The sequence below is a fragment of the Heteronotia binoei genome, chromosome 20 (assembly GCF_032191835.1).
Source record: "Heteronotia binoei isolate CCM8104 ecotype False Entrance Well chromosome 20, APGP_CSIRO_Hbin_v1, whole genome shotgun sequence".
Taxonomy (NCBI): domain Eukaryota; kingdom Metazoa; phylum Chordata; class Lepidosauria; order Squamata; family Gekkonidae; genus Heteronotia; species Heteronotia binoei.
This window is the reverse complement of record NC_083242.1, coordinates 22,099,098-22,111,622: the sequence shown is the minus strand read 5'-3', so window position 1 is coordinate 22,111,622 and position 12,525 is coordinate 22,099,098. Positions and strand designations below refer to the sequence as shown.

Sequence of the window (12,525 nt, the reverse complement as noted above, 5' to 3'; positions counted from 1 at the left end):
GTGGGGCTGAATTCTGCCATCTGTGCAGAGGGGCAGCAAAGGGCTACGACCACTTCTGTATGGTCCACTGCACCACTGGGCCCCGCTGCCGGGTGTGTGGGAAGTGCAGCCTCTGGATGGACCCCACCGTAGGTGGCTCTTAGATCTTCTCCGTTTTCATTTTAAATCTTCAGTGGGATACAGAAGGGGGGAATGGGGAAAAGAGGACAAATATATATCAAATAAGCTTCGCTATAGTTACCCAAGTGCACAATCTATGAGCAGTTTTACTACTACGAATACTGAGGATATTTCTTATTCAGCGTACAAGAATGGAAGAATAGTTTAGAAAATACATGATGTAATGCTGTATATTAGCATAATAACGTACTTCAGAGAATATATAACATAATATCTTGTGACTTTTAAAAGGTCCAGTATAGCCTCCTGTTAAAGCCTTTATCTATATTCTATAACAGGGGTGTCAAACATGTGGCCTAGGATCATGGAACCATTTTGCGCTTCACCAGGCATGGAAACATTGCAGGAAACGCAAGAAAATTTGCTATTTCAAGCTATTTCGTCTGTCTTTTGCAAATATGTATAAATGACTCAGAACCAAGGAAATCTTCATCTCTTTGGCCTGCCAGTTAACATTTGGATTTATTGATGAAAATTGGTACTGCATCAAGTGAAGCGGTGGCTTTTGGCATGCCTGACTTCAGAGAGCTCTTTCTGCTAGGGTTGCCCCCGAGTCCTATTGTACCATAGAATTTCCCCTCCCAAATAGGGGTGCCAAGTCCAATTCAAGAAATATCTGGGGACTTTGGGGGTGGAGCCAGGAGACATTGGGGGTGGAGCCAGGAACAAGGGTGTGACAAGCATAATTGAACTCCAAGGGAGTTCTGGCCATCACATTTAAAGGGACAGCACACCTTTTTAAATGCCTTTCTTCTATAGGAAATAATGAAGGATAGGGGCACCATCTTTTGGGGCTCATAGAATTGGACCCCCTGGTCCAATCGTTTTGAAACTTGGGGGGTATTTTGGGGAGAGGCACTAGATGCTATACTAAAAATGTGGTGCCTCTAGCTCAAAACATAGCCTCCCCAGAGCCCCCAATACCCACGGATCAATTCCCCATTATTCCCTATGGGAATTGTTCTCCATAGGGAATAATAGAGTGCCCAGTAATAATAATAAATAATAAACTTTTATTTATATCCTGCCCTCCCCGCCAAGGCAGGCTCAGGGCGGCTAACAAGACAGAAGACATTTCCCTCCGCCCCCCGCTTCCTAAAGGGGGGGGAGGGCTTCCAAACCACACAAGTACTTACTGGGTCTTGTTCCTGCAGAACTTTACTTGATCTAAAAACAAAAGCAAAACAAAGGGAGGGGCCGTTCTCCAAAGCCCTTCTGCTTCCTGCTCAGCCTTAAAGGCACATATTTTAAAAACGGACCTGCAGGAGCTCTAAAACTATATGGTGATTATGGGGGGTGGGGCTTCCCCCGCTGGCCAGCTGGCTGGGGGCGAGGAAAAGCCTGTGAAAACGAGGGATCCCCCGCTGGGACCTGGGGATTGGGAAGCCTACTCCCAAATGGCTAGAGAGTCTGGGAAAACCATAGAGTTTTCCTGGAAACTACTAGAGCAGCCACGTGCGACATCTAAATTATCTTCCCACCCTTCACTTTTTTCTCTGTGGCTTCCAATGCAATTCAAAATAGTCATACTAAACGAAGGTGATTAAGGCGCTAGAAAGAGCAGCACTAAAACCAAATTCTGGCCACACGGTTGCAAAGCTATATTTGGTGTCGGTGGGAAGAGGGTCGGGTGAGGTCTCAGGAGGCCAGGGGATCACCATGTGATATTTTCCACGGGTTAGAAGGAAGAAAAAATGTGCTGAACAATGTAATGCAAAATAAGTGAAGTCAACCACAGATTGTTCCAGTGAGACTCCCCCGGTGCAGCCTTTCTAAGAAAGAACAAGCGCCCATGGCAGTCGGCTCAGCTTCTGGTCTGACTTGTCGTTTTGTCGTTTTCAGGAAGATATGGACATCAAGGAGGCGGCAGAACAGAAGAGCAGAGGTGGGTGGTGCTGTATGTCCATCTGTCCTTCTGTGATGGTGCTCGTGACCCTCTTGTGGACCTGGGGGGCCCACCATGAAGCTCTATGTGTGTGTGCGTGCATGTGTGCGGGGGTGCTACATGCAAGTTACCTGACTGGAAGAGGAGAGTTGTGACAACAGCAGTGTCAAAGCCAGGAGGGGAGGAAAGCTGAGAGCCAGGAGTTCGATCTTACTGAGGGGAGCAAGCCAAGGGTTGGAGCCAGGGCGGAATCCCCTCGGGGGCACCCTAGTAGCCAGGGGGCAGTCAGGAGCAGTTTAGCACAGTGGAGCTTACTTCCAAGGAAACCTGCTAAGCCAAGGGTGTTGAACTCATTTTGTTCTGACGGCGGAATTTGACATGACAGAGACCTTGTAGGGCTGGGCCATGTCAGATCGGGCCTTGTATGTACCTATTTAAGATTAGGTATCAGAGATATAAACTTTATAAAGGACACAGACAAAACACAATTAAAGATTTTTTTAAAAAATGCTAAAAACTTTAGCACTCATTGGTGTTAAAGGTGGTCTCTTTATATTTCTCCCATGGGATCTAATGAACTGGGCAAAAGAAGCTCTGGCTCTTTCCTTCCTTCCCCAGAGGACCAGGAGGGAGAAGAGTCTCAGCCAATAGAAGGAAGAAAGGCTTGGCTCAGTAGCTCTGCGATTGAGAGAACCTAGCAAAGCAAGCTCTGCTTCCTTCCCCTTCCTTCCCAAGGCAGAAGCCTCAGCTAATGGAGAAAATAGAGCACTTGCTCTGTAGCTCCTCTGCAATTGAGCAAGCCTTGCAAAGCAAGCTGTGATGCAGACGGAAGCAAGAGAGAGGGAGAAGGAAGCAGATGACAACCAGTCAGTCAGGCGCCTGACAGGAGCCCTCTGGGGGCCTGATTCGGCCCTCAGGCCTCATGTCTGACACCCCTGTGCTAAGGAGACGGGGCTGTGCAAAGGAATGGAGCAGCTTTGTTTTGTTTTGACTAAGCAACTGAGGGGTGTCTATTCCAGACCAGGGCTAACCCTTTTGAAATGCTAATGGCCTCCCTGGCCAGAGACAATGAAATGGTCAAATGACACCTCTATCTAGAAGCTGACAACTAGTGGGAAAATGAAAACTGCTTTTACCTACAAAAGCCCCCCCCCCCCACCCAAACAAATCTCTCTGTGTCTCCGGCCAGAGCAGACAGGGCCCAATCCATCTTCTGTCCAGGCTGGACACACTGGGGAGGGGGCTTTGCTTGGTGGTGAGAGCCCTCTCATAGCTAAGGGAGCCTGCTGGGGAGGGTTGCCGGGAGTGGATCATTGCTCACTACAATTAGAACTAAGCAGGCTTCTCCTTGAAGGCAGGGCCTGACCAGGCAGCATTAGATTGGCCCCCTTCACCTCTCTCCTGAAGCTCTATGTGGGAAAGCAGCTTTGGAAGCTTTGGATGGAGACTTTCCATCTGAACTTGGTTTTTCTCTTTGTTTGTTTGGCAGGGAAGAAGCGCATCTGCCCACCAACTGAGGAGCCCCCCACCAAAGCCCCCCGCCGATAAGCCACACCCCGGCTGGTTAATTTACAAAATCTTAACAGCAGTTTTATGAATTTTGCTGTTTAAAAAAAATGAAAAAACTAAAAAAAATTGGAAAATGTTCAAAAAAATTGAAAAAAATATATATTGAAAAAATATATTAATTTTGTTTAAAAAAATGAAAACTATTTTCCCACAACAGGGTTTTTTTTGGGGGGGGGGAGTCCAGGAGCACGGCTCCTACACGCCTGAACTTGTACAATCTTGAAAATTTTTTTAAAAAATATTGAAAATATAGTTATTGAAAAAATATATTGAAAAAATATTGAAAAATTATATTTATTGAAAAATTATATTAACTTTGCTGTTTAAAAAATGAAAAAACGAACAAAAAATGAAATTTTTTAGAAAATATATATTGAAAAAATATATTTATTGAAAAATTTATATTTATTGAAAAATATATCTTAATTTTGCTGTTTAAAAAATGAAAGAACAACAAAAAATTGAAAATATTTCCAAAAAAATATTGAATAATATATATTGAAAAAATATTGAAAAATTATATTTATTGAAAAAATATATTTATTGAAAAATATATATTAATTTTGCAGTTTAAAAATGAAAAAACAACAAATTTCAAAAATTTTCAAAAAAATATTGAAAAATTATATTTACTGAAAAGTATATATTAATTTTGTTTAAAAAATGAAAGAACACAAAAAATTTGGAATTAAATATATATATATATATTGAAAAAATATATATTGAAAAAAATTATATTTATTGAAAAATATATATTAATTTTGCTGCTTAAAAATGAAAAAACACCAAAAAATTGAAACATTTTTTAAAAAATTGGAAAAATATATATTTATTGAAAAATATATTTTAGTTTTGTTTAAAAAATGAAAAAACAACAAAACATTTGAAAAATTTTCAAAAAAAATATTGAAAAAATACATATTGAAAAAATATTGAAAAATTATTATTGAAAAAATTATATGGATTGGAAAATATATATTAATTTTGCTGTTTAAAAAAATGAAAAAACCAACAAAAAATCTGAAAATTTTTCAAAAAAATATATTGAAAAAATATATATTGATAAAATATTGAAAAATTATATTTATTGAAAAAATATATTGAAAAATATATTGTTGCTGTTTTAAAATGAGAAAACTAACAAAAATTATTGAAAAAATATATTAATTTTCTTGTTTAAAAATGAAAAAACAACAAAAAAATTGAAATGTTTTCAAAGAAATATTGAAAAAATGTATGGTGAAAAAATATTTAAAAACTTATATTTATTGAAAAAGTTATACTTATTAAAAAAATATATTGAAAATATATTGAAAAAATTGTATTTATCCCCAGCCTTGCTTCCCCGTTCGCCAGCCTGTGTAGCCTCTCTTCCCTTGATAAGCCAGGATGCCCTGCCTCAGTGCCTGGTGCTTCTGCTGCTCAAGCCCACTTCCTTCCAGCAGAACGCCTTCTGCTGCTTCACGGCAGGCCCACAGGGCCGGGAAGCTCCTCCTTGAGCTGCCCTAAAGTGGGGTCGCTGGTGGGGCTTCCTATCGGCTCTCCAGGGCCCGGCACTACTCCCCCCCCCCGCTTCCTGGGAACCAGGGGCCGCATTGTGCACTCCCGGGGCTGGGTGCCGGACTGCCTTGGGGCAGCTTCACCCCTGGCCGCTCTGCTGGGGCCCACCCATCCTCTGGCTGGCTACTCTTCACCGCAGGGCTCTGGGCGGTCTCCTTGGTGGCCCTCTTCACAGGTATGTGGTCTGGCCAGGGGGGCATTGGCTGCCAAGTCGGGGTGGTGGTGGTGGGGTCCAGGGGAGGTGGCGGTGAGGATCCCGAGCGGATGGGACATACATAAATGTATGAACAGACAAGGTCAAACCCACCCAGTCTTAAAAAAAAAAAAACCTAAAGAAACACAGATTACAAACAGTAATCAAGTAACAGAAACTAATGCCAAACCAGCATACATTGCTCATTTGATCCAAAATTTCCACGTGAAAAATAACCCAGAAAGGGGACCACTTTACTAAAATATTAGGCCTCCATGTTAAAGACCTCCTCCCATCCAAATTATAAGTGATTTTATCTAAAATAAAGTACTCCCAACATTTATTCAACCAGACCTCTATGGAAGGGCACGACTTTTAATTTCGAGTGCAAGGCTATAGCGAACTTAGCCACGTTAAGCAGCAAAGAAATTAACTCCTCCTTTAAAATAGGAATCTCAAAATCATCCCAAAAATTTAAGAGACAATTTTTAGAAGATAATGGAATCCTGGCATTTGTAATATAATAAATCTCCATAAGAACCCGTGTCCAAAATAAATAAATTATTGGGCATGTCCACCACATATGGAAATATGTGCCCGTTTCCAACATGCAGATTTATTTATTTATTTATTTATTTATTTATTTATTTATTTATTTATTTATTTATTTATTTATTTATTTATTACTTTAGTTTTCTATCCTGCCCTCTCCACAAGTGGACTCAGGGTGGCTAACAGTCAATCAAAGCACAATTTAAAATTACAATTTTAAACAATAAAATGAACAATTAACAATTAAATACCTTTCATGGTGCTACTCAAGGTCAGTATAGGTGGGATCATAACTTTCTTTCTTCTGACAGTGATCTTGTGGTGGACATAATGCCTGTCGTTCGGCAGTGTAGAGTGGCAGTCCTCTCCTCTTACATATTAAAGGCCTGTCAAAACAATTCAGTTTTACGGGCCCTGAGGAATTGGGAGAGATAAACGTTAGAAGCCGAATGCACTAACTGCATAGCAATAATGTACCACCTAGCCATGACTTTGTAAGCCTGAGTTCTAGTATTAAGTGATTCTGAAGTGAGGAAGACCAAAGATCCCTCCATTGCCCACTGGTAAAAGTAGTGCCCAGGTCCCTTTCTCAGGCCCTTTGAAAAAGCAAAGATCTAGGAGGCCTTAGGGACCGAATTAGCATACATAACTTAGAGATAAGTCATCTTATAGGCTCAATATCATGAGAAGGTATATTTTCAAAGTAGGTAAGAGCTGTCCTAATAGGGAACAAACTTTTTAATTGCAGGTACTTAAACCAAGGCAGCCTCATCAAACAGATTCCAAAATTACCTTATCTTTCAGAACACCCTTGTCTCAGACATCAATGATTTAGTTATTTAATTCAATTTATATCCTGCCCTCCCCGCCAAGGTAGGCTCTGGACGGCTCATGTGCTCAAGACTATACATGAATATAGACATATAATAAACATAAAAACAATTTAAAACATAGAAACTGACATTTCAGGTGCTATGATCTTAGTTATGTTGTCTCACTATTCCGGCTAGATGTTTTCCATAGAGCATATTTTAGTAAACCTCATAAGATTACAAGCTCTCCAACAAGGAAATGCATTGTGATTATATCCTGCTGACCCAAGAACACAGTGAGAGGGGAAATGTCAGGAGATAAATACTTTGGGTAACGAAACCAAACAGAAAATGTAGCTCGCAAAAATGGGTGATCAATTTTCCTTAAAAAAAGAATCTTTATGCCCCCACAAAGCTGCCTGAATCCAAAGAACCAACGTTCCACTCCGCCTTATAGCTACTTTTGTATTGTTTAACAATAGTAGTTGAAATTATTGCATCGTAATATCTGTCCAGAATTGGGAAAGCTAAGCCACCCTCATCAATCGGCAGCGAGATTGTGGAAAAACTGACTCTATGTCTCTTATATAACTCCAAATGAAATTACAAAGATCACGTTGCCAATCCCTCAGCCAACCAGATGGAAGAATGATTGGAAGTGATCTCATTATAACAAGAAATCTGGTAAGACCAGAGTCTTAATAACATTCACCCGTTCAAGCAAAGTTAAGAATAACATACTCCAATGTTGCAGCTGCACTTGAGTATTCTGCTGCATGGCCACATAGTTTAGGCACATTAAATGGTTTAGATCTAAAGGAATCTGCACCCCTAAATATCTCCAAGAACATTTCACCCATTTGAAGTTAAAGTTCTTTGCTTTTTCCCCACTCTCCCCTTTCTTTCTTTCTTTCTCTTTCTTTCTTTCTCTTTCTTTCTTTCTTTCTTTCTTTCTTTCTTTCTTTCTTTCTTTCTTTCTTTCTTTCTTTCTTTCTTTCTTTCTTTCTTTCTTTCTTTCTTTCTTTCTTTCTTTCTTTCTTTCTCTTTCTTTTTTTCTTTCTTTCTCTCTCTCTCTCCCTCTCTCCCTCTGTCTTTTCCCCTCCCTTCCTTCCTTCCTTCCTTCCTTCCTTCCTTCCTTCCTTCCTTCCTTGCCATTGCTAATCTGAGTAGACCGGGGCTGGTGGTGGTGAAGAAGCTTGAAATGCCCTGCCATTTCATGTTTTCCCAAGCTGCCATTTCATCTTCCTTCCTTCCTTCCTTCCTTCCTTCCTTCCTTCCTTCCTTCCTTCCTTCCTTCCTTCCTTCCTTCCTTCCTTCCTTCCTTCCTTCCTTCCTTCCTTCCTTCCTTCCTTCCTTCCTTCCTTCCTTCCTTCCTTCCTCCTCTCCCCTCCCCTCCCCTCCCCTTCCTTTTTTCCTCTCTCTCTTTGTCAATCCTTTCCCCTTCCTTCCCGTTGCTAATTTCCCTGCCAACTGGGGGACCAACTCTGTAAACTCTTGAGATGTACAGAGCCACACCATCCAGGATATGCAATGCAGTGAAAAGCCAAGTTGCGAGAAGGGATGACAGCTGCTCGGAGCCTTCTTCCTGGATGTAAAAACCCTGGAATTTTAGGTTTCGTTCTTCAGATTTATTTTCCCACAAAAGGATCCTCTCTCTGGTCCACAGTTCATTCTTTTGTAGCTCCCTGATGGCATCTTGATTAGTCAGACTATTTTCCATGGCCGATTCCGCAGTGTTTGCCACTTCTTTCAAATTAGCTTGTAGACCCAAAAGCTGAGGGGTTATCGGCTGCAGAAATTGTTGTAACTCCTCTCTAAGGCTGGCCATCGCTTCACGAACTCCCCAACAAAGAAGGCAGAGTCATCCGTTGGAATGGAAGCCTGCCTGGCATCCATCTTAGAGTGTCTTGACCTCTGTCGTCGGGCCTCGCTGTGTCAAAAAGTCTCTTCGCGTCCTCAGAGTTCTTGGAGGAGACTTAGTTTTGTTACCCCCTGATTTCCCTGTTATGGCATTTGCATATTAGGCCACACCCCCTGATTGTCACTATTGTTTTGTGCAGGGCTTTCTTGTTGAAAACCTTTTGGCTAAAAATGCAAATGCAGTTTTGGGCTGTATTAGCAGAAGTATAGTGTCCAGATCACGTGATGTGATGGTGTCGCTTCATTGTGCTCTGATAAGACCTCACCTAGAGTCAGTTTTGGGCACCACATTTTAAGAAAGATAGACAAGCTGGAACAGGTCCAGAGGAGGGCGATGAAGATGATGAGGGGTCTGGAGACCAAGTCCTATGAGGAAGGTTGAAGGAGGTGGGCATGTTTAGCTGGACAGGAGGCGGCTGAGAGGTGATAGGATCACCATCTTCAAGTACTTGAAGGGCTGTCATATAGAGGAGGGTGTGGAATGGTTTTCTGTTGCCCCAGAAGATAGGACCAGAACCAGTGGGTTCAAATTAAATCAAAAGAGTTTCTGGCTTAACATTAGGAAGAACTTCCTGACCGTTAGAGTGGTTCCTCAGTGGAACAGGCTTCCTCGGGAGGTGGTGGGCTCTCCTTCCTTGGAAGTTTTTAAACAGAGGTTAGATGGCCATCTGACAGCAATGAAGATCCCTGTGAGTTTCCTGCATTGTGCAGGGTGTTGGACTAGATGACCCTGGAGGTCCCTCCCAACTCTTTGATTCTATGATTCTAATAGCCCAATTTGATTAATGAAATAATAATATAAAGATAATCCAATCAATCCAAGGCTATGATGTAATCAATCAGTATTCAATTACTTAACTCACTATCTCCTCTACAGAACTAAAATTCAAATTGGGGGGCCCATTATGTGATCTAATGGTGTATTTATTCTGAACCAGCGCAAACATCCTAAGGACCCATGAGAATTCATGGTCTAGAACCATGCATTTGCTCCATGGCGTTGTGGAGCAAGCTATGCCCAGGGACATCATATCTTATGGTGTTTTTTATGGCATGTGTAGGTGACTGAATGCAAAGACTCAGAGGTTTCAAGAGGATCTGTGCTTCAGAACCATCTTGGGCCACCACACAAGCTCTGCCGCCCTGAGCCTGCTTTGGTGGGGTAGGGCGGGATATAAATCGAAATAAATAAATAAATAAATAAATAAATAAATAAATAAATAAATCTATCTATCTATCTATCTATCTATCTATCTATCTATCTATCTATCTATCTATCTATCTATCTATCTATCTATCTATCTATCTATCTATCTATCTATCTATCTATCTATCTATCTATCTATCTATCTATCTTTTGGGAGAATGGTGTCATCATGAACTCAGAGATTCAAGACATTTCTGATGTAAACCATGACCATGGGCATGGTATGTGATATGATGTACTGGGGTAATCCAACGCAAAACCCCCAAAGATCAATGAGGATCCATGATGAAACATGATGCAAGTTGTGCCATGGATATGATATGTGATTTGATGGTGATGTCGTGGTGACTCCAAGTAAAACCCCAGAGGATCCATGGGGATTCATGTTTCTAAACAATGCTTTGGCTCCAGGGTGTTGCCACGAAGGTGTGGGATCATGATTTCTGGGGTGCAAGCTCAGCCCATGGACATGATATGTGATTGGATGATGAGCCTGTGGTGATGCAAAGCAAAAATCATGAGGATCCATGAGAAAATATGCTTCAAAACCATGTTTTGGCTCCCTGGTGTTGCCTCAAAGCCATGCACCCGTGATTTCTGTGGTGTAAGCTGTGTGGTGGCCCAAAGCAAAAATCATTAGGCTCCATGGTCTGGAACCATTTTTTTGCTCCATGGTGTTGTCACAAAGTCCAGGATCCATGTTCTCTGTGATGCAAACTCTGCCCATAAAGAGGATGTGTGATTTAATGGTGATGTTGGGGTAACCCAAAGCACAAAGGCATCGATCCATTAATTCTGTGGCGTAAGCTCTGCCCATGGACATGATACGTGATTTGATTGTGAATTTGGCTTGACCCACAGCAAAAATAATGAGGAACCAGGAGGATCTGTGCTTTGGAACTATGTTTTTGCAGAATGATGTCACTACAAAGCTGTGGACCTGTGATTTCTTTGGTGCAGGCTTTACACATGGCCATGATATTTGATCTGATGGTGAGCTTGGGTGAATCCAAAGCAAAAATCATAAGGAGCCATGAGGATTCCTAGTTCAGAAGCTTGTTTTTCCTACATGGTGTTGCCACAAAGATGGGCAACACCATGTAGAAATCTGTGATTTCCAAGGTAGGAGCACTACCCATGGACGATCTGTGATCTGATGGTGAACTTGAGGTAACACACAGCAAAAATCATGAGGCAGCATTCAGATGCATGATCCAGAATTTGGTTCTGCTTGATGGTGTCGCCACAAAGTTGTGGATCAGTGATTTCTGTGGTGCAAGCTCTGCCCAAGGACATGATATGCGATTGGATGGTGAGCTTAGGGGGATCCAAAGCAAAAATCATGAGGATCCATGGTTCAAAGCCACGTTTTTGATCCATGGTGCAACCACGAAGCCGTGGACCCACGCTTTCTGTGGTGCAAACTCTGCCTGTGGACATGATATAAGAATTGATGGTGAGCTTGGGGGGATCCAATGCAAAATCATGAGGCAGCATTCAGATGCATGATCCAGATTTTGGTTCTGCTTGATGGTGTCGCCACAAAGTTGTGGATCAGTGATTTCTGTGGTGCAAGCTCTGCCCAAGGACATGATATGTGATTGGATGGTGAGCTTGGGGGGATCCAAAGCAAAAATCATGAGGATCCATGGTTCAAAGCCACGTTTTTGATCCATGGTGCAACCACGAAGCCGTGGACCCACGCTTTCTGTGGTGCAAACTCTGCCTGTGGACATGATATAAGAATTGATGGTGAGCTTGGGGGGATCCAATGCAAAATCATGAGGCAGCATTCAGATGCATGTTCCAGAATTTGGTTCTGCTTGATGGTGTCGCCACAAAGTTGCGAATCCATGATTTCTGTGGTACAATCTCTGCCCATGGACATATGTGATTGGATGGGGAGTTTGGAGGGATCCAAAGCAAAAATCATGAGGATTCATGAGGATCCGTGGTTCAAAACCAAGTTTTTTATCCATGGTGCAACCACGAAGCCGTGGACCCACGCTTTCTGTAGTGCAAACTCTGCCTGTGGACATGATATAAGAATTGATGGTGAGCATGGGGGGATCCAATGCAAAATCATGAGGATCCATGGTTCAAAACCAAGTTTTTGGTCCATGGTGCTGCCACGAACCTGTGGATCCATGATTTCTGTGGTGTAAACTCTGCCCATGGACATGATATAAGAACTGATGATGAGTTTGGGGGGATCCGAAGCAAAAATCATGAGGATCCATGAGGATCCGTGGTTTGGAAACATGTTTTTCCAGTGTTGTGGGACCACAGATTCCTGGAGGCATGATTTTTCTGGTGCTACCTAAAGTCTAAGACAGGATTTACAGCACGATGGTGGTTTCATTTCATTGCACCATAAAAATCATATGAATTCATGAAGATCCGTGAAGATCCGACTTTTAACCAGACCCATGCAGATGTTTGAGATCAGGAAGGAAGGAAGGAAGGAGGGAAGGAAAATAGATGGGGGAAGAAGAAGATGACTGCAGATTTATACCCTGCCCTTTTCTCTGAATCAGTGGCTTACAATCTCTTATATCTTCTTCCCCCACAACAGGCACCCTGTGAAGTGGGTGGGGCTGAGAGGGCTCTCACAGCAGCTGTCCTTTCAAGGACAACTCCTTCTATA

At 42.0% G+C, this 12,525-nt stretch overlaps 1 protein-coding gene across 1 annotated transcript in view; it reads right to left on the bottom strand.

Moving 5' to 3' along the window:
- The window catches only part of MARF1 (meiosis regulator and mRNA stability factor 1), a 539,974-nt gene that overhangs the window by 352,509 nt on the left and 174,940 nt on the right, over positions 1–12,525 (bottom strand). The gene's annotated exons all lie outside the window — the stretch shown is intronic.